The sequence below is a fragment of the Chinchilla lanigera genome, unplaced genomic scaffold (assembly GCF_000276665.1).
Source record: "Chinchilla lanigera isolate Chin_1 unplaced genomic scaffold, ChiLan1.0 scaffold00134, whole genome shotgun sequence".
Classification (NCBI taxonomy): Eukaryota; Metazoa; Chordata; class Mammalia; order Rodentia; family Chinchillidae; genus Chinchilla; species Chinchilla lanigera.
In genome coordinates this window covers 2,994,064-3,017,313 of record NW_004955535.1, presented here as the reverse complement: position 1 = coordinate 3,017,313, position 23,250 = coordinate 2,994,064, and the positions used below count along the sequence as shown (strand labels likewise).

Below are 23,250 nucleotides of genomic sequence, written 5' to 3'. Positions count from 1 at the left end.
TTTTTGGTTTTTCTCCGGTACCGGGAACCGAACTCACGACCTTGCGCTTGCCAGGCAGGCGCTTTTGCCGCTGAGCTAAATCCCCAGCCCCATGACTTCTCTTTGTTATTTCAACTTCAAATCAGTGGCCTCATCCCATCTGGTGCCACGGGAGAGTGAAGGAATCAAAGTATGATGTCCCCTGGTGTCCCTCATGTTTGAAACATAGAGCATCATGCAATATTAAAGCATGAATCTTGGAACTACAGGATGCTGTGAAATAGGTGAGCAGGTGGCAAAGACCACTACTCTGCTATTCTGACTGTGCAGTGGAGAAACTTCCTCCACAGTGAGCAGTGCAGAGCGAGGTTCCTGTTTGGGGCTGCCTCTCCCTTCTCTTGCCCTTTACAAAGATAATGGAAAAGAATCCCAGTTAGTTCCCAGGTGTGATATTTACTTCCCTTCACTGAGAGGAGACAGAGAAAGACTCTAAAATCACAAAATAATGGAAAAGAAAACAAGGTTTGGGATGAAAAAGACAAATCAGAGATACAAGGTTGAATGTCATATTTCTAGTCCATGATTTCTAGAAAAATAAGAGAATCATATTTAAACTGATTTTCTCCTCTGTGTATGTTTTGTTAATTTAAAGATTCATAAAGTACTAAAATAATCACTTAGTTGTACTTTTGAAATCATATTTCTATCATCATCTCTCAAATGAGTAGCTATTGCAAAATTGCCAAATATGATGTATATTGGTATCTAAGGCTTTCAGATTAACAGTACAAAGTTTTCACTATATTTATCTTTGCTTTTCATCAAGAAAAAAAATGGTAGAGAGAAGAGCATTACATTGGATCTGAATTCTGATCTTGCTTTTAACAAATGAGAACATCTCTCCTAAATCATCTAGAGTCTATTTCCTAATCTGTAAATTAGGAGATTTGGCCTAGATAATCTCTAGTATTTGTGAGTTTCAAATACCTTTTATTGTTTAATTGAATTTTAAGGTATCAAAAGAAGCAAACAGATTAAAGGAATGACCCTACAGGAACACATGAGAAAACAAGCATTGCAGGGATGAGAGTAAGGTAGGACTCAGAGGTGTTTACACTCTTACAGGGTAATATAAATGAATATATGGTCACTGTGTGTTCAAAAAACTTGCTTTTACCTGCTTTTACATCTTACCTTTTGAAGACACAAATTAATATTAAAGAAAAATGAAAGACCTCACTATTTAAAGGGATGGGATAAGGCAGATGCATGAAGTACTATGCTTTTCCTTTTACCTGTTGTTTGGAAAAAAGTCCACTAAATCAAGAATGTCACCTGTTTCAACACCCAGGTCTTTCTCCTCATGGGGAAATCATCAATTTAAACTTTGTCACAATTTGAAATGATTTAAGGGGAAAGAGAAAGCTGAACCCAAGACCTAAAATCTTCACTGATTGGGAATCATCTGTGTCATCTCATTAGGTCTAATAAAGGCATATTTATTATTGTTAATTGTGTTTATCCTCTTGACTTCTCTATGCAGTACAATTTCACATTTAAGTGTGATTATTTGAGTTATGCCTGATTTCTCCTTCAGACTGAAAGATCCATAAAAGGTAGAAATTGTGACTGTTTTTGACCTCCTGATCCCCAGTACTTAACACAATGCTAGACAGTTAGATGGGGATCCATAAAATAGGTAACGAATGATTGTATTCATGGAAGAACAAGTGCATAATACACACAGTTCCTCGAGGGCAAGGAAACTTTCAGGATGGGAAGCAGGGTAGGGATGGTGGCTTTTTTTATTGCATTTTTCGTGCAAGGCAGAAGATGGCTCATTATTTCTATTGTGTGGAATCTGCAAACTACTGGACAGTTGTGGGATTCTTTTTAACCTCAAAGATAGGTCAAGGCTATAGGTGGCAGTTCTGCATACAAGACAAAGTGAGAAGCTGCTCAATTTCTTGTTATTGCTGCTTTTAATGACACACAGACATATATTAATGCAGGCAAGAGCCTTGCTGCAAGGGTATATGTATTTTTCTAGAAAAGGTCAAACTAAAATGAATTAACTGCCTGCTATCATGTTATCTGCCTTCTATTTTCCACGAGGGTATATTCACTTGCTTAGGCTTCGGCAATTTAAAAATTCCTGGTCTTAATGTCCTCTGAAATGTACAGATTTTATAGCTTAGATTTTAAGAGACACCATTACCTGACAGAGTAATGACAGTTTTATCTGCACTGGTGACTGGCTTTGCTGTGATACTTAAATAATAATCCAAATCAAATGATAATTTTTTGAAAGGATGTCAGGAAAGGAGAAAGAAAGGAACAGAATGCACAGCATTTAACTTGGTTTAAAAACAAAACACACTGCAGCTTCCCATAGATTCTTATTTTACTGGGGAAAAAAAAGCCCTTAGCAATTCATCTTCCTTTGGGTGCATGAATGACATTTTACTGTGATGTGATTATAAGAAACAAAATCCCTCAGAGATGCTGCCTTAAAATATTTCTCTTTATAATGTTCTGAGCTCGACAAACCTTGGTAGAAAACAGAATACTCTTAATTATGAATAAATTAACTAAATTAGTAACATGAGATGGATATGCAATTAAGGGATTGTTAATTGAAACTGGAAACACAGCTGTATACAGCTTAGAGATGAATCATACCAGTAATGACGCAGATGTTTATAAAATGTGATTATCTTTAATGGAGACAGCACTGCACCTCCCAAGCCTATTCTTATATTGTGTCACTGAAATGGTTTTTAAACCCGTGAACACCAGGAATCAGTATCTCAGGGACAGCAAATTAGGCTCCCTGGATATGGGAATTAGTGTTGTCTGAATGTCAGCAATTTGATTCTCCAGCTTTCAAAGAATGTAGATATGGAGCCAACAACAAACATCTGTGAGTTGCATGGTCTTCAAAAACAAAAACAACCCAAAGTTGCTGGCAAACCAATGCCTGTTTCAGTCAGAGGAGACAGGAAAGTATCTGTAAACAGTCGCAGCACTGCGTGACTGTGACTGGGAGGAATGTATCGGAAGCACAGCCCCAGGGCACAGCGTGGCAGACCTTATGCACAGTTGCGAAATGCCCCTCTGCCGGCAGAGGCTCTGGAACAACTTTTGCTGTTTTTCAGGCTGTCTATTCAGAAGAAAAACATCCAAATCTTTACAGCTAAAGGAAGCAGAGGGAAAATGCTGTCATTAAACGCACTGTATATTTAAATGTAATCAAATGATCAACAATCTGCCTATGGGAACTTCCACTTCTCGTTTATCACACACAATTTTGCCCTGGGTGCAATTCCCATTTGTCCCAGTCAAAGGCAACGTCCCTCTGGATCGGGATTTTAATGGATTTACATGACCTTTGCACCATATTCACTTGGATAAAGTCAGGGAGCGGCTGGTTGGATACTGGGTCCTAACTGTAGCTTAATGATTATGGAATAAAGTGCTCAGGCTAAATAGACTACAATCTTGGACATTTGAGTACCAGATCTCCGGACATAAAATTATGGTATTAATTTAAACAATTCTGTCAGCCTGTATGGTACTTACAAATGGGGTAGACATTTGTTTTGCTACCTAAAGTGCAAACTAACTGCTGCGAAGTCTAGTCCAAAAAGGAAGTAAAATATAATTTTAGGTATTGACCAACCGAAAATATACTGGTCACCTTGGCTTAACCTCTCGTTTAAAGTTAGCAGTTTTCTTAAAAAAAAAGTAGCTCTGGGAAGAAAACAAATTAAAACAGGAGATGATATTATGTTAGTCACTACCTCCCCCTGTCAAAAGAATGCAGAAAATTAGAACATTTTTCTTTTAATATAGGGTAGACCTTTTACTGAAACCTTTAATGAAGCACTTGAATGACTTGAACTCCAAATAAATAACTCAATTTTCCACTTTACATTGGCTGTGGGCATGTGGGACATGCTTCAATGGTGTGTATGTTTTGAAAAACAATGCTCTTTCAGGAATGAATGAGAAAAAAATGCAAGCATATAAAAAGACATATCACTGTTTGTTGTTTTCTCCTATGTTGGATAACTGTAAGTGTGGAATTAGTTAAAATTTGGTCATGAAGTCTCTCTATCCTATGTGTTAGTCTCCACGAGTGCAGGCTTTGCCTATAACTTCAGTATTGATTTGCTGTTATACAGGTTCCAACTTGTCTAAATTTCATTACTTGAAGGGACAGCTTGTGATTCCGTATACAGGTATAATAAAAGCAAGATGACTGCATGTATACTGTGAGCTGTGAAAGGGCACTTTTTCCCCAGTAGGCTTGGACAAATTCTTCGTGCGTTATTCTGCTACAAGTGATGACAAAGCCAATACCATATATTATTTACTAGTATTTGTGTTAAGATTTTCAACTCTGAACCTACCCATAATGACACTAGTGGCACAATGCATTTGTGACATACTCAGGTAGCTATGTGCCTTTCTAATAGCTATTCACATTTTATTCCTTGGTAAACAAATTCAATTACATTCAGATATTGAGCAACAAAGGACCTCGCTCAAGGGGAAGAATGAAAACCTGATCTGAATCAAAGACAGTAAGCTCATTCCTGGGAGCCAGTGATGGTTTAAAGAGGTTCAGTAACACCCAGTTCAGGTTTATAGATAAGGAATAAATCTGCTAGGGGACTTCTGGGAAATGTGTTCAGTTTTAAACACAGACATACACAAATACACAGGCAAAGGTGTGCACATGTGCGTGTACACACACAAACACACACTAGGATGCTGCTACCCTTGCACCTTTTCTCTTCTTCCTTTCCTTCACTATTCTTGTTCGTGGATACACTGCTTGGAGCAGAAGGAAGCTATTTGGGGACTAAGAGGAGAAAGGCAAGTGACTTGCAGGAAGATACCTTGGATTCTTATATACTTCAGCTGTTGAATTAACCAACTGGATCTGATGGTCTTTGGACTTCTGGTTATGCATAGATCAGTGGATCTCAAAGTGTGGCTCCTGCTCACAGCATCACCATCACCAGAGAACTTACTTCAGATGCAGAATCAGATTCTACTCTAGGCCTGCTTAATCAGAAACTCTAGGTGGAGCCTACCGCCTGTGGTTTAACATTCCTCTAAGGAATTCTGCTGCATGCTAAAGTTTGGGAACCCTTGTGTTAGATCATCAAATGCCTATGATTTGCAATAACATTTTCCAAATTTGCCTGATTCCGCTGGTCATCATGGTCCTTCTGTTAAAAAAAGTCATAGATTTCCAAGCCTATGGCATCAGACTCACCAGCAAAGGAGCTTGGGAATTAGTAATTTAATCATGTATCCCTGGTGATTTGCATTACAAAGGAAGTTTGGGAAAAGCAAAGTCAAGTTCATCAAAGTCAAGCTTTCTGCTACTGGCTGTGCGAAGCACTCTACTCAACATACCACTGGCAATCCCTGCTTCAGTAGGCTGCGGCTCCAGGACCACTGAGGTAAACGGATCCTCGCCCTGGCCTTGGCAAGTATATTATGAAGTCTTAGCCCTTGACTGAGAGTGAGGTTTACATTTCTAAGAAGGTGCTTTCTTGACTTAACTGTGGATTTGAATTCCTGCTCTCTTCCATTCAGAACCTGTTTACCCTGATTCCCCACTTCAGCTCTGGTCCGAATTCCTAACCTCTTGTACATTCATGACCTGTGCTATCTGGTGGCCCCATCAAGCCTGCCAGGATTTCAGAACCCTCTCAAGTAATTACAAGAGTAATCATGCATTCCGTAACTCTTCCGGCTGCATTCTCAAAGGCTAGATTCCTACCTACTGAACTTGAACATGCTGATGCCCATGAGGGTGGCGGGAAAGTAGGAGCAATCAGTCTGTGAAGAACTAAACAGATTTTTAAAGCCAGCAAAAAGTCTGCGCATCCAATAGAATTGAGAACTTGAAAATATTTTACTTCAAATGGTCTGAAGTCAGTGTACTTTCTGGTTGAGGGACTATTTTTATTTTATTTTATTTTTTTTATTTTTTTAAATTTTTTTTTGGTTTTTCTCCGGTGCCAGGAACCGAACTCATGACCTTGCGCTTGCCAGGCAGGCGCTTTGCCGCTGAGCTAAATCCCCAGCCCCGAGGGACTATTTTTACATTAAAAACTTTGTGTTCCTTGTTTACTTAGCCAAATAAGCTAAAAAGGGCAAATAAAAAACTTCGTGAAACACTTCCCTTATGAGTGATAAATGCAGAGTTAAAAGGAGAATTGAGGCAAATATTTCATTATGTTTCTTCTAGTTACATGTACTTTGCTTGCTTCAGTATTATTTCACTTTTGTTCCCCACTCCCTGGCTCCGCACCTCAGTCATTCCGGACTTTAACTACTCCAGGTTGTGGCAGATCCTTCAGGACATGTAGGCCTTTGATTATATTAACTTTTTTACTAGAACACCCTCTCATCTTTTCTCTCTACCTTTTGGAACTCTACTCATTGCTCAAGTATAAGCTGAAATGTCATCCTTGGACAAAATTGTTAACTTTTCTGCATATTAATAACACTTTTTTTAGGGGGCTCAAATCTCTAGTGAAGCCCTTGTATTGTTTCTAATTCATGTATCAATCATCTTTGAAGAGGGTCTGTGTTATGTACATCTTTGTCCCTACTGTCAAGTAGAGAGCCTCTAGCATAATATAGTTACTGGAAAAATAAAACTGAACTGGACTTCAGGCAAAAGTATTAGCCAAATAGTACCTTAATTTACTAAATCAGTTTTGTAGGTTTTATATAATTAATTGCAAGTGGGAGGCTAATTGAGAATGTTTGATTTTGTTATGTGGTAAAGATCTCACATTGAGTAGAAGGAGTCCCCAAGAAAGAGAAATTGAGAACTTCAGATAAATATGGTCAATTAATGAGATGGGCAGTGTATTTCATGAGGACTGAGAGAAAAGCTCAAGGTATAATCACTTCTGGGGTTATAATCAGTCATCTCGAAAAGATTTGCAGCTCTCTAGACACCTAGTATAAGAAGACCAAGTAGGAAATCCTCAGTCAACAGGGGAAAGAATGGTTTTGGGGATGTCATGGTGCCCACCGCTTGGTCCCTTCATTTCTGAGTCCTATGGGTATAAGTAAAAATGATATAAAAGATCCTTTGTCAGATGGGATACATTCTATTGCAGTTAACAGAAAAGTCAACATAAAATGGCGTGAACAGTCAAGGAGGACACTGGCCTTGCTGCTCTAGGTCTGAGTAAATTCAGCAGTATAATGACATTGTTAGGGCATAGGCCTCCCCATCTTTTCACTCTGCTATCCTTAGTTGAACTTCTCATACAAGCACAGAATGGCTACTGAAGATCTGGTCCAAGTCACTCATTCAACGTATATCTATCGTTTGAGAACTTATTTTTAGGTCCTTTAAATATGTTGGCAAACAAAGCAAACATCTCAGCCTCATGAAGCTCTTTTTCTTATGTTAAACACATTATTTATATTTACATATGCATGTTATATAAATTAGTAGTAGGATCACGTGGATCACAGGGAGAGCTGAAAGAATAAAAACAGGAAAAAGAAAACAAACTAAACCAGATCAGAACAGATATTCTTTTTGCTGCCTGACACATCCCCCTAAAGTTGAATGGCTGAAAAAGAAACTTTATCACTGTTGTAAGTGGTTCTGTGAACTGACTGTGGTCAGCTGAGTGCTTCTTGTTTGGGGTCTTTGATGCGTTTGCCAGGAATGGTAGCTGAAGCAGGAGTGATGTGAAGGGTTGACTGGAATGGATGTCCCAGATATTGCTCCCCAATTTATACATCTGGTGCCTCACTTGGGATGTCTGGAAGCATCCGGACAACAGCTTAGAGATGACCAGGTCCTTGTGTCATTCCAGGTAGCTTCTCCACATGGTCCACTTAGATTTTCTAGAAGCACAGTAACCTTAGAATAGTCCAGCTTCATAGACGCCAGCTCACTTCTTGTAAACTAAGAACTTCAAGAGACCAAGACAGACACTGCAAGACTTCTTCTCATGTAGCCCTGGACTTCTTCCAGATCCGTGCAGCTGCCCTCCATTTGTTACATAGGGCAAACCCAGATTCATTGTGGGACTATGTAAGGGGCAGTTGCCTGAAGATGCGATTCATTGGGAAACGGGAACACCTTTGTAGAAGAACCAGAAGAAGGTAAAGAGGAAAGGATGGAGATGGCTGGGAGGAGGAGGGTGGGGCAGTTGCTGTTTAAGTAGAGTGGCTAAATTTTAAGAAGGTTCCTTTAAGAAGCTGAGATCTGATCAAGACTTGAAGGCAGTGACAGCTAGTCACATAGGTTTCTGGGAGGAGAACATTCTGGGTAGAGGGAAGAACTTGGCACAGTGCTCAGAGAAAGGGGTAGGACTATTTAGTTTCCCAGATGATGAAAATATTTCTTAAATGCTCCTGAAGCCAACTGTCCTTTTGCCTGAGGTTACATAAAATGCCTATGTTCATTCCCTGGTGATGATACTGAGACTACTAGGTTACCACGAAGTAGCTCAGGAGAAACACTTCCTGGATGCCATGAATGGTGGATCCTCCACAAGCCTGATCTTGGCCAGTAAGGGTGGGGGGGGGTATGTGTACATATTTGAACAAAAGGGAACAGTAATGTTCCCCTATGCCCTAGGGATTCAGCAATACTCTTTTGGGACCTGTCATTCTACTTTACCAGAGAAAGATTCCAACTTCCAGCAGAGGAGTCTCATACTCTATGTAGGGGCATAAAAGGATGAAAAGGAAGTCTCAGAGACCAGGATCAACATCTAATTCACCAGCGGCAGAGGGCCATGAGCTACAGTGAAGGAGAGAGCTTAATAGAGTATATTTAACAAACAGAAAGTAGGGAATATTCATAATAGGAAAAGATAGCACTGAAAGAAGAATTCTGTGCATGATACCAAAACATGGAGGTGTGTTATCAGTGAAGGATTTAACTCACAGAGGCTATTAGAATTCCCAAGAGTAGCATAGTCACATAGTTGTAGATAACTCCATTGCTCTTAAAGTTTTGCTGTCTGATGAGAAAACTATTCCTGGGAATTGGGGACACTGACTTAATCTGAAGCAATTTGAAATATATTTATATTTCTCAAGTGTCAGGTATAATAACCTACCTGCACTCGAGTTTTCTGAATTAACAAAAGAAAGTATGATAAGAGGCAGTTCAGTAAATATTTATTAGTGGAAACGAGGTTAGTATTTATGGGCAGGGGATACAGCTCAGTGGCATAAGCACCTGCCTGGCAATTGTAAGGTCCTGAGTTCGATTCCTTGTACCAAAAAAATATTTATAAAGATTAAGGCAATCTGAGACAATAAAGAACTGTAAGCCATAATTCAGAGGACAGGTTGACTAAAAGGGTATATAAATATGTATGTGTGGAATCGGAGGTTCATTACTGTGCTCTGTATTTCTCTTTTTGTTTCTGCTAGTGCAGGCAGCTGTTGATAGAAATTATTATATCAACCTAGAAGTCTGGTCGATTTTAACAAAGGGAGGCAGATTTGGTATATAAGTTAAACATAAGACAAATTAACACATTTTCATTGTAAATATAGGACATCAAAGAAGTACTATAAAAAAACCTTTCAAAGTACCTCCTCTTTCTGAAGATCAGGATTTTTTTTTGTCCATATGTCTAGAAAGAAATCTGGATCAATTTTATTCAACATGTGTTAGTGGGATCTTACTAGATGTATAATACTATGAAATACCAATTGGTTATAGAAAAAAAGAGAGCCTCATGTTTTATAACCTGGCAGGGAAGAATGGATTAAATTCTTATAAAGAAAGAACAAATGTATTAGAAAAGATGCTATATATTCAAGTTCAAAAAAGTGAGAAAGTTTAGAAAGGTTTCACGGAGATGAACTGTGGTTCTAATAATAAAACTTAACATTTAAACAGCATTTAATAGTTTCAGAGGCACTTTCACAGACCTTTTCTCATTGTTTCACATGGAGCTTACAGGATCCGTAAGATTTGGACAAGTAATTCTATTGAAAATGTCTTAGATTATAGAACATTTAGAATGATGAATACCCTTTTTTAGAATAAAACTAAAAGGCATGTAAAAAAAATAGAGAACGTGTATTTAGTTCTTGTTCCACTATTAATGAGCTGTGTGAACTATGACATATCATGTAGTACTTTCATAAAGTCAAGAGTTAGATTTCTGAACCTTTAGTACTAAAATTTTCTGAATTGATGGGTGGTAACAGGACCTCTTTCCTAAAATGAAACTTGAGTATGGGAATACATTGGTCATTAAATGACATGATGTTAAAATGAAATTAACAGAACGTTTTAAGGAATGATTGCTGAAGTGTAAAGCTATGAATATGAAAATATACAATAAATCAAAGTGGATATTTTATTCTATTTTTATTAGTATTTGTTTGCAGTAATAATAAATACATTCATCATAGAGAATCGGTACATATACATATCAGTTTCTTTTCCTCTCGCCTTCCTCCTCTCTCCACAGTTCCCTATTTCCTTCCCATCTCTATATAGTCTATTTTTAAAGTAATGAAGCACACTGTGGATTTAGTTGTTTTAAAAGTAGATTTAGCAGCTGAACTATTGGCTAACTTCTACTTGAGGCAAGTTGCTCCATACCCTTGGCTTTAGGCCCTGACAAGATTTTTAGATACACACTAAGGCCTGAGTCTTATCCAACCTGATTGCAAAGACAAGGTCCTAAATGCAGCTAGGCAAAATGTAGGATGGAATCAGCACAAGGCAAATCACTCATACTGTGAAAGGAAAACAAATTATGTGCAGTGCTGGTAAGTGAGTAACAGATTGTCCATGTCTGGGGGATTATACAGTATCAGTTAATTACCTATTTTCCTCCAACATTCTCTGCATAACATCTCCAGATGAAGAAAAAACAGTGTTTCAAATGCTATTGTAGAACCTCTGTTACCAAGCAAAAGGCAGTAATAAGGGCTAATTTACTCACTGTCCTGAAATAATTGAAACACGGATGAATCTATGTAATGATGGATTGTAAGGCAACGTACATGAATCACTCAAGGAAAACGTACTCTGAGAAACAGGAAATATATGAAGTGAGACTAGAACTGTTCTAGCTTACTACCATGTGAGAATTTCCAGGCCAGAGCTCAGGGAAGAGAAACCCTGGAGGATTCTGACAGGCTTCATGAGTTGAGGAGCTGGAATTAAGAGTCTGGAAAGATCAAGGCAACTGCAGTTTATAGGACAGAAGACCAGTTGGCTGCACAGAGAGTTCACTGAGATCTGAGGAGGTTTCGTTCCCCCTCAGGTATTCATCTGGTGACTATTAGCAGATGAATGAGACAACTAGGAAAGAACCACCAGAAAAGATTAGAATTAAAAGTGTTCAGCACCCATTAGGGATAGAAAGGACTATCTCATTCCCACCAGTCACACTGGAAACTTCGTGATTCAAGGCACTGGGTAAGGTACACAACAGGATCTTGCCTCTGTTGTGGGAAATAATGTAGTGTACAGTGAGTGCCTGCCTAATCCCACCTAGTCTTGAAAGCAAGACTTCTAAGTTTAGAAAGAGAGAAACAAAAACCTTAAAGAAACCAATAAAATAACAAAACAAAGATATATCACTACAGATAATATATCAGTATAAGATATAAAATGTGTTCATAGAAATAGTAGATTAATTTAAAAGAAGAAAAAAAAAGGCACAAACAAACAAAAACCAGATAGGACAAAGAGAAATATTTCTTGATAGTAGGTTTCTATAAAACCATTCAATAAACACAATAAATAAAATGATTTAAATATTTCCAATTAAAATAGATCATCAGATTGGATTTTTAAATTACATGCTAAATTCAAGAAATGCACATTAAATATAAAGACACAATAAATTAGAAGTAAAAGGATGGAAAAATTATACCACAGCAATAGTTACAAGAAAGTTGGAATGTCTATATGATTAGTTGTTAGGAAATGCAAATTTCCATCACAATGAGCCACCACTACAGACCTACACTTCCAGTGGGGAATGTAAAATGGTACAATAGCTCTGGAAATCAGTTTTGCAGGGTTTGTTTTTGGTAGGGGTTTGAGACAGGGGCTCACTATGTAGTTCAGGCTGGACTTGATCTCACTATGTAGGCCAGATGGTAAATCTTTATCAGGTTCCTAAGTGCTGGGATTACAACCTATACTACCATGGCTGATCTTGGCAGTTTCTTAATAAGTTAAATCCATACCTACTGTATACTATCTAGCTCTTCCCCTCCTGGGCATTTACCCAAAAGAAATAAAATTGAAAGTATGTGTCTATTAAAAGGCTGGTGCATGAATGGTCATAGTATTTGTAATAGTTTCAAACTTGAAAAAATCCAAAAGTACATTAAAGTGTAAATGGATAAAGAAACTAGTATATATCTGTACAATGGGATATTTCTTAGCAATAAAAAGGAGTAAATTATTGATATATATATACAACACAATGAATGAACCTCAAGATAATTATGCTGACTGAAAAAAAAAAACCTTGAAAAATATATTTGCTAGTGATGGTGAACCTTTAGAGCTTTTAATGGTACAAACAGCCCACTGCGGCATATGTGCCATAATTTGCTACTACTGGTATATACTTTCAGTAATGTACATCCCAGTCATGTACAATAAGAAAATCTAAATGCATTTACAATAATAGAAAACAGATCAGTGATTGCCTGGAGCCTAGGAGGAACAGCAAGGAGGTATTACTAAGGACACAGGAAACTTTGGGGCAATGGTTATATACTCTATTTGAATATGGTAATAATGATGGTCTCTCAGGTGTGTATGTATGTAGTAAAGCCATCACACTGTACATTTTAAATACATACATGTTACTTATACTTCAAGAAGGCTATTGTAAACAGCTGAGGAGTTATTCAATGTCATTATTCTCCAAAGGTAATAAAGTATATTCTGCGTCTTTTGAGCACACAGATCATTAACTGTTGAAGAAGATCTAGGACATTGATGAACCATGTTCACAGAATAAAGGATATTTAATTCTTGATTAATTTATTTTCATGGGATGTTTAGAAAATTATTTGTGTTGGTTAACCTTATGAATCCACAGATCTAGACATGAGCACTGTTTCTTTCAAAAATTACACTCTTGGTTCTTAATTTTCCCTCTATGGTATAACTTGGTGCTTATTTTTTGTATTCAATAACATTTTTTACTTAGTTCCATGCATTCATCCATCCATGAACTATTTCTTGAATGCCTACTGTGTAAAAGACACTGCTACAGTTTATTCCTGCGGGTGTATTCAAAGGGCAGTGCAACAGAAATTCACCGTGTGACATCATTGGTTTTCTTGTGGTTGTCAAACCTGATATTTCTAATTATACAGTCTTTTAAGGTTTTTTACATGGGTTCATTTTCGTGTAGTCTTCAATAATCAATAATATGTTTCTTTTTTCAGAAAAAAAGACACTGCTAAGTGCCAATAGATGTAGCATCAAGGCCCTTTGTTCTCATGGAAGTGACTTGCAGATAGGCAAGACAGACTTTTGTCTGTCTTGTGCCATGAAGAAAACAAACAGGATGCCATCTGATAAAGAAAAGAAATCGTCTTTGGATGTGGATGAAGTGCATATTAACTCTGCACTGCATTACTGAAAAAAATACCTAGTTATTAATTTCATATCCTGGAATTACTACTATACTGTTCTTTTCCTTACTGGGACAGAAATACCCACCATACAAAACGTAAAGGAGAAAAGGTGTACTTTGGCCCATGTTTTCCCAGGTTTCGGTCCATGCTTAGCTGGCTCCAAGGCAGAAACATCAAGGTGAGAGGATATGGTAGGGCAAAGCTGCTTAGTTAATAGCAAGTAGGAAACAGAATGTAGGAGAAGAGCCAGCGAAAGAGAAAGAGGCTGGGGACAAGAATGTACCCTTCCAGGTTATGCCCTCAGTTACCTACTTCCTCAAACCAGGTCTCGCCTCTTAACACCAGATTCTGGTATGTCATCAATGGACTAATCTATTGATCAGATAGCACCCCATGATCTACTCACACTCCAAAAATCTCACCTCTGAACACACAAAAATTTTAGGAGACATTTTTTTTACAAACCATAACAGTTATTTAGTTTGTAAATCCCAAGTTGCAGATCATTTAAAATAAAAGTGACAGATGCATAAAGAAATCACTCAATTAACTCAAAAACTTCATTTTAAGTAGTGGTTCTGAGGCTATTTTCTGGTAAGACTTTCAGATCACCCTTTGCTGACTTCTACTCTTACCCCAACTGCATCTTACACCAGACTGCTTGTTTCAGTAGTAGTGCCCTACATTTTCTTTCATACCACTTACTGACATTTGTAATTATTATGTGAGTGGTTTAAAAAATTAATATCTGTCTTCCCAAGAGACTAGAATTTCCATGAGAAATTTTCCACCACTTTTTCCACCACTTTCTCCCTATATGTAGACTTGGTAGATATCAGGAAAAATATTTATTGAATGGATAGCTGAATGAAGGTGTATTTCTGCTCAGTTTGGGACAAGTTTGATTATTAAAGCCTTCTGGTTCTATAGGGAGAAGTTCTAGTTTTTTAATCTGTGAATGATTCAGGCTTTGGGTTAAATAGGCTATGCCTGAGATCCTACTTTAAATATTCATTTCCTCAACACTTGATCCACGTGATTCCAGACATCAATAAATGGGAGGGCAAAGCTATTCTTTTTGATGAAAGGGCTAGGTTGTACATTAAAAGGAAATGTCATCATGTCAATCCAACTTTATATTGGAGGGGTGATATTATATGGTTAGAAGTTCTGACAGGTTCCTCAGCCAGACTGCCTGGGGTGAAATCCTGGCTTTCTCACTGATCAGCTATACAACCTCAGACAAGTTACTCAACTCTTTAGTTCCTCATTTTTCTGATCTGCAAAAATCTTCTCTCATCTCATAAAAATAATATCATTCTCATAGGGTTACTGGGAGGCCTAAAAGCATTAGTAGACATAAAAGTGCTCAGAATAGTGAATGATACACAGTAAATACTAGATGAGTGCTCATTATCAACCTGAATAATGCACACCCATAAAGTAAATTCTTCTCAAATTGATATTGTGCAAATACATTGGCCAAATAAAGTATGAGTGTGTGTAAAGGCTGTACTTCTAATATAACCAGCACTTTCTTACTAATTGTATTTCTACCGACATATCTACCTTACTAAATTACTTAATATATTAAGTGATGGGAAAATTTGGATCACAGCGATAATTATTTTAAGGAAACTGTAGGATGTATAAAAATAAAGGAGCATTAGGATAAGCTACAAGCAATTTAAAAGTCACTTGGTGGTATTTATCTTTAAAAATAGCATTTCTGGATTTTGTAAGCTGTATCCATCTTCCCAACAGTGCTGGCTTTAACATGCAGATTGCAGATGGCCTGAAAGGGGGTTCTTTCTACTTGCTGGAGGAATGTGCAGGGAAGGAGGAGAGGGGGCGTCTTGCTGGTGGAAATGTGAGAACAGCAGCTCTTTCAGTGCTGGCCGTGACGTCACCTGGGAACTGTGAGCAGCTGCTGGTGGAGTGTTTCACACGCAGCGGGGCAGTGGGAAAAGCAATGAGGAAAACAAGCAGGGCAAACAAATGTAGGAGAAAGGGTGGGCGGGGTCAACCTCCAGGGCAGGAGAGGTCAGCCTGGAGAGAGAAAGACACTTCAAAGAAGAAAGAATAAAGCAGTGAAGAGTTGGAGGCAAGGGCAAACATTGGTTACAGAATAAGAGAACAAGAAAACATAAGCACTCTGGCCATTTTAAATACTCCAAACTGTACACATGTTTCTAGAAAGAATTAGAGATCTCAGGAAAGTAAAATAAATGTATGCATATATAAATTAGCTGTTTAAACATATTTAATAGGGACATGTTCCATTTTATTTCTTATTTTTTATTTTAAAGAGAAAAAACAATAACAAAGACAAAGACAAAGCAACACAAAAACAATAAAAATGATACAGAATTTTAAAACAAGATGATAGGAAATTAACAATGGTTGTTATATTACTTATTGTTATCTTCAGTGAAGTTGCTCAGATTACCAAATGTAAGAATACAAGATCGCTGAAACAATTAAAGAGAATAGGAAATAATAAAAAAAATTAGAAATGATACAGACCTTCACTAAACAGGATGATAGGAATTCCACTATGGTTGTTATATTGCATATTGTTGTCTTCAGATTAGTTGTTCAGAGATATAAGCATGCAAAATTGGTCCAAAAATTGAAACATAAACTGTTCCTCTCAATAAACCAATAGACATCAGCAGTACAATTATCCCAGCTATCCTTGTATATACATATATATTTTTTCCCTTCCTTCTTTCTTTTTTCTTTTCCCTCATCCCAGTTGTTCCTTCCCTTTAAGCAATTTCTTTCCCTTTCACATTATCTATTGTACTGTTTGGATTTTATTTAATTTTTCAGACTTTTACACTGGGGAGACAATATGATGTTTACACATGTGGGTCTGATTTATTTCACTTATGAGTATGGTCTCTAGTTTCATCCATTTATCTATACAAGCCTCACGTTAGTCTTTTTTTAATAACTGAGTAATAACACTTTATTGTACAAAAGTACCACATCTTTTTTATCCAGTCCTCCGTTGATGGGCATTTGGGTTGTTTCCAAGATTTAGCTATGACAAATTGTGCTGCTATAAATGTGGGTGCACATATATCACTGTGGTATGATGTTTTCAGTTTTTCTGGAAAAATACCTAGAAGGGGAATAGTTGAGTTAAGTGGGACCTCTAATCCTTGTATTGTGAGGAATCTCCACACTGATTTCCTCAGTGGTTTCACCAATCTACACTCCCACCAACAGTGGAGAAGGGTTTCTTTTTCCCTACAGGCCCTGCAGCATTCGATATTGGTTGATTTCTTGATGATAGCCATTCTTAGTGGGGTGAGATAGAATGTCAGTGTTGTTTTAATTTGCATTTCTCGACATATTCCATTTTAAAATACAATAATAAAATATTTCTACGGCTTACCATAATAGCTAGCTTCAGAATTAGCAAAAATAATTCCTAATTAAAACAAATTACAGTAGCTTTGTAGTAAAATTTCAGGTCAGGGAAAGGAACAGTTTCATCAATCTTGCGTGTCTCTATTTGTTTTCCTGAGAAACCACTTTGAAGATATCAGTACATAATACAACAACCATTGTTCATTTCCGACAACATTGTCTTTAACTCTGTTTTGTTTGTATTGTTCTTATGCTATTTTGTAAATGGATGTCTGTTTGTTAATATGTTTTCCTGCTTTTATTTCTTAAAATAAAAAAATTACAAATTAAGTAGCATATAAAGATTAAGCAATCCAGTAATTTCATTAATATGTTATAATGATTTGGCTCCCTTTATAAAATGTCTGAAAAATAACGTGCCTTTTATTCTCTTAAGCTCCAAAATATTTTTTGACTACTGATAGCTTCATTCCTATACTACTTCATATAATTTCTTTTCTTTGTCATGCTTCCTACATCATTCATTTTTCTCCCTACAGTCTCACACATGCTGAGGCCTTTAAAAAAAATAGAGAATGCACTTGACAATTAGACCATTCTTGCTGGAGGAGGAGGACAGACTTTGGAACATCTGGGCCATGTTACTTTCAAGGTTACCTGGACAATTTCAGTATCATTCCTCTTGAATAAAATACAAGTAGCTGTATACACATTGGAAACCAAATGTTCTTAAGTTTGACAGTGCACTTTGACCTCGGTGTGTTCCGAGGGCTGTGTCTATCCTGGGCATTTAGATTTATATTCTCCTTATTCAATTCTTTAAAGGGCCTCGCACTTTTCCTTTTTATTTTTTATTTTTAAACAGAATTGAGGTTAAGCATAAATGACTGTTCTCTCCTTACTGAAAAGATGTTTTCCTAGAACTTAATTGTCCTTTTTCCACGGGTCATTTTATTCCTAATATCAACAAATCCTCCTGTGACCTGACCTTTTCGAAAACAAACACATTCTTCTTTCCTTTTCATCTCCTTTACCTTTAGCTTTTTAAAAACTCCTGCCAGAGGGCACATCAGGCTAGATGTTATAATTGAAATATTTTTATAAGAGCAATGTACAGTTTCAAAAGTGTTAAAAGTTGTTTATTTTACATGTTACTGCATATTTTAGTTTCGAATTTTTTTGACCATATGGATTCCCTTGGTGACAGTCTCCTCACATGATAAAAGTACTATTTAATATCTGTTAATTCAGAAAAAGAGATCAGCTGATAAAAATCTGTATAAGTTTAGTAACATAACTCCTTTACTTATAGAAAATAGTATATGGCTAATAAAGTTTTATATTCAATTACAAATGCTTAATGCACAAATCATTTTTGCAATCTTTCTGTAAAACTCTATGATCCAGAGTATGGGAAGGAATTTCTGAATGTAGTTATAAAATAACACCATCTCCTAGAAGCTGGACAGAAATGCAGAATCTTAGGTCTCACCCAATAAAAAAATCTCTGGGGGTGTTTTAACAATTCCTGAAAATGATTTTTATCCACGCTAGGATTTAGAACTACATTCTAGGCCAGTGTTATCCAATGTTAATATGGTGAAAGATATATAAATAATTTAAATGTTTTTGTAGGCATATTAGAAAAGTAAAGAGAAGCAAATCTGTTGGTTGCTTTACTTGAAGTCAGTGACAGGCTTACTTAATTCATTTTCAAGAAAAATACCCATATGTGAATCCTTGCAAAAAGAGAAATTAGGGAAATTCATTATAATGACATGCTTTACTCACCAAATCCATAAAATTATAATTTCAATATATAATCAAGTCAAAAATATGAGATATTTCACATTTCTTATACTGTCTTTTTTTTTTTTTTTTTTTGGTTTTTCGCCTGTACTAGGAACCGAACTCATGACCTTGCGCTTGCCAGGCAGGTGCTTTGCCGCTGAGCTAAATCCCCAGCCCCTTCTTATACTGTCTTTGAAAAATGATATTTATATTACTTTTAACACTCATCTCAACTTAAACTGGCTTCATGTAAAGTCTCAGTGTCCATCCAGATATCACAGTTCTAATACAGTAAGTATAAATCCATATAGAAACAATTCATGTTATTAGCAATTAAAAAAAACTTCATCCTCTGAGTTTCTCTTTACTTTCCTCTTTCTGCCTTGAAGAACTGGCAAAGAGGAGGTCATTGGGTCTCCATGGTCCCATAGCTGTATATCACTCCTCAAAAACAAAGCTTTCTGCATGGCATTATACTGAATTTTTCCATTTAGCATTTAAGCCATGCCTCAAGGAGACTGAGTCAAGCTTTTAAAAAAATTTTGAGACAGTGTCTTACTATACAGTTCAGGTTGGCCAGTGTCCTACTCTACAGTTCAGGTTGGCTTTGAACTCACTATGTTCATAATCTTCCTGCCTCAGCCTCTGAAGTCCTGGGATTACAGGCAAGTGTCACTATTTCATGTTTTGTTTATTAAAATATTGTAAATGTGACCACCTGATCAGTCCTTAATGTAGGACAGTTGTTCTCAAAGTGAGGTCCCTGGACCTACGGCATCAGTCTCTTCTGGAAATTTGTTAGAAATGTGGAATATCACTCTGGTTTCTCTTCAGATCGAATAGAAATGTGGAATATCAGATGTACCCTAGATCTAGCAAATCAGAAATGTTGCAGATGGAGCCCAGAAATCTGGGTTTTAATAAGCCAGAATCTCGGGGGTGTTTTAACATGATTGTGGTGCTCAGTACAATTTGAGAACCAGTGCTGTAGAAAAATATATTTCCTTGGACAATTGCCTCAGACTAAGTTCTATGGCCTAATAATAAGCAGAATAATTTTAGCTCCTATTAAAGGAAAAAGTCCAAGAGGAATATTCTAGGAAGACAGTAGTAGAATCAATCTTTAACAAAACTGAAGCGAAGGATGCTGTTTGTCCTTTGTTTACCTTCAGGTAGTAATAAGCTCACATTATTTGTAGGAGCAGATGGTGATGCTACAGCTCACCTAGGCTCCCTGCCTAGGAGGGACTCCACAATGCAAAGCAATTAATACAGGATCATTAAAAAAAACAAAAGGTGTGAGGAAAATGTTGAAAATCTGTCAACATATTTAAGGGATCAGATCCCAAGCCCAGTGATGATAAAGACAAACGTACACATATACAGATGGAAGACTTGGTTAGGAAACCTCTCTCACCAAAGAAAAGAATATAAGCTTGTCTGTCGGAAGTTTTAATTTTTATTTATTTATTTCTTTTAGGTTTTTTTTTTTTTCCGGTACTGGGAATCAAACTCATGACCTTGCTCTTGCCAGGGAGGCGCTGTGCCACTGAGCTAAATCCCCAGCCCAGGAAGTTTTAATTTTTAAATCAAATAGTTTTGTTTAGTTTCTTTTAAAAATAAAGCCATGTGAAAAAAATAAAGCCATGTAAATACTCCCATGTCCTCACACAAATCTTGCTAATATGACTATACAGACCAAATTTCCAGTCAGAAATCATTGATGAAATTATAAATCAGAGATGAGATCTGAAAAGGTATTGATTTTGTAGTTTCAGTGTTATTATACTATATATAATACATATTTATAGTTACTGTTATTTTCATGGTGTGGAGAAAGGGAGGGAGGGTGGGCCAGTATGGAAGCAAAAAAAGGAAAACCCCTGTATAAACCTTTTCTTAAGATGGTACAGTATGATAGGATGATTTTCATCAGTATGATAGGATGATTACCACATGTGCTTGGTATACAGTAGATGCTTAAGCAGTAGATGAAAAAAAGAAGGAATAGAGTGAGCAGAAAATGAGAACCTAGGTTTCCATGACAGAAAGTTACCACAGTGCCGTGCAGATGGGGTATAACGAAGTCTGCATGACTTTAGAAGACTCTTAGGAAACCTTTAAAATACATACATAATTCATGACACTGTTCTTTAACATATTTAAAGAATTTCATACCTAGAAATGCCTTCATATTATTCATTTTTTCAAGTTTTCACATTCCATAAGTCCCTACAGTCAACAAAGCAAGTGTTCCTTATGCTACAGTGTATCTGCAACTTCTGCTGCTATCCGTGGGTTTGCTCATGAGTGTACAGAAATGGCAGATCACTCCCTTCCACGCTATGCTTATGCTCGGTGAAGGAGGAACATGACCACACTACTCCATGCACGTGCACTGCTTCCAAATTAAATAAGTTTCTCATCTTAACTGTATTACTGGCATCCGTTTGGTTTTGGTATTCATTTTCCATGATCAAATGTAAGCAATTTTTTTTTATTTTAAAGAGAAAAAAACCAAAATTTCAAAACAAGATAATAGGAGGGTAACAATGGTTAATATATTGCACATTGTTATCTTTAAATTAGTTACTCAGAGTACAGGATATCAGCATTTAACTGTGCAAATAATATTAGCACAAACCTTTCTTTTCAATGAACTAAGAGAAATTAGTGATATAACTATTGTAATTATCATAAATATATATATATATATATATTTTGTTTTGCTATTCCTTTCCTTCTTTTCTCCATTCTCCCATCCCAGTTTCTCTTTCCTTTTGAAGTTTCGTCCAATTTAAAAATATCTATTGTCCATTTTGGATCTTATTTACTCTTTCAGCTTCTCACACTAGGGAAACAATATGATGTTTACACATTTGTGTCTGGTTTATTTTTCTCATGAGTATAGTCTTCAGTTGTATCCATGTACTTATAAAAGTCTCAAATTTACCCTTCTTTATGGCTGAGTACTACTCCAATGTATAAAAAGACCACAACCTTTTTACATCCATTCCTCGGTTGATGGGCATTTGGGTTGTTTCCAAGATCTAGCTATTACAAATTGTGCTGCTATAAACATGACTGCACATATATTGCTGTGGTGTGCCATTCGTAATTCTTCTGGGAAGATACCCTGAAGGGTAATAGCTGGGTCAAATGGGACTTCCAATCCTAGTTTTGTGAGGAATCTCCACACTGATTTCCACAGTGATGGTACCAGTCTACACTCCCACCAACAGTGGAGAAGGGTTCCTGTTTCCCAACAGCCCCTCCAGCATTTGTTACTGGTGTATTTCTTGATAATAGCCATTCTTTCTGGGATGACATGGAATCTCAGTGCTATTTTAACTTGTATCTTTTAAATGACCAGTGATGTTAAACATTTTTCATATATTTATTTGCTCTTGGTATTTCTTCATCTGAGAAGTGTATATTCATCTCAGATGCTCATTTTCAGACTGAGTCTTTAAGTTTGGGAGGTCTGATATTTTTGAGTTCTCTATATGTTCTCAATAGTAATCCTTTGTCTGAGGATTGGCTGTCAAACCCCACGCTGTAGGTTGTTTCTTCATTCTGTAGGTGGTTTCTCTTGCTGTGAAAAACGAAGATGAGATCCTGGTTGTTCATTATGATAGTTCCTGTGTGATCAGGGTTTTATTCATAAAGTCTTTGCCTACATGAATGTCTTCAATGTTTCTGTTTTAATAAGTAGATCTTTGATCCACTTCAAATTTAGTTTAATATGTGGTGAAAGATATAGACCCAATTTTAATCTTCAGCATGTGCAGAGCCAGTTTTTCCAGCACCACTTATTAAAGAGGCTACTTTTCTTCCAGTGAATGTTTGGCAACTTTGTCAAATATAAGGTGGCTGAGTATTTGTGAAATTGTTCCTGCATCTTCTAAACTGTTCCACTGATCTTTGGGTCTGGTTTTTTTTTTTTTTTTGCCAGTACCATGCTGTTTTTTGTCTTGTTGTTTTTTTTTTTTAATCATCATGGTAGCTTTATACTATAATTTCAAGTCAGAAATTGTGGCGCACCCTGCCTTGCCTTTGTTGCCCAGAATTGCCTTTGCTATTCAAGGTTTCTTGTAGTTCCAAATAAATTTTATGATTGTTTTCTCTATTTCTGTGAGATATGCCATTAAAATTTTGATTGGAATTGCATTAAATCTGTATATCAATTTTGGAAGTATGGCCATTTTCACTATATTGGTTCTTCCTACCCAAGAGCAAGGGATATCTTTCCATTTTCTGATATCTGCTTCAATCACCTTTTTCAGAGTACTGTAGTTTTCAATGTAGAGATCTTTTACACTCTTTGTTACATTGCTTCCTAGGTATTTAATTTTTGGGGGATGCTATTGTGAAAGGTGCTGTTTCTTTGATTTCTCTCTCAGTGAATTTATTGTTTTTTTTTTTTTTTTTTTTTTTTTTTTT

The 23,250-nt window shown here is 36.6% G+C and overlaps 1 protein-coding gene across 2 annotated transcripts in view; it reads right to left on the bottom strand.

Annotated features, from left to right (window-relative positions):
* Positions 1 to 23,250, bottom strand: part of Dmd (dystrophin) — a 2,013,932-nt gene that overhangs the window by 279,702 nt on the left and 1,710,980 nt on the right. The window lies entirely within an intron of this gene.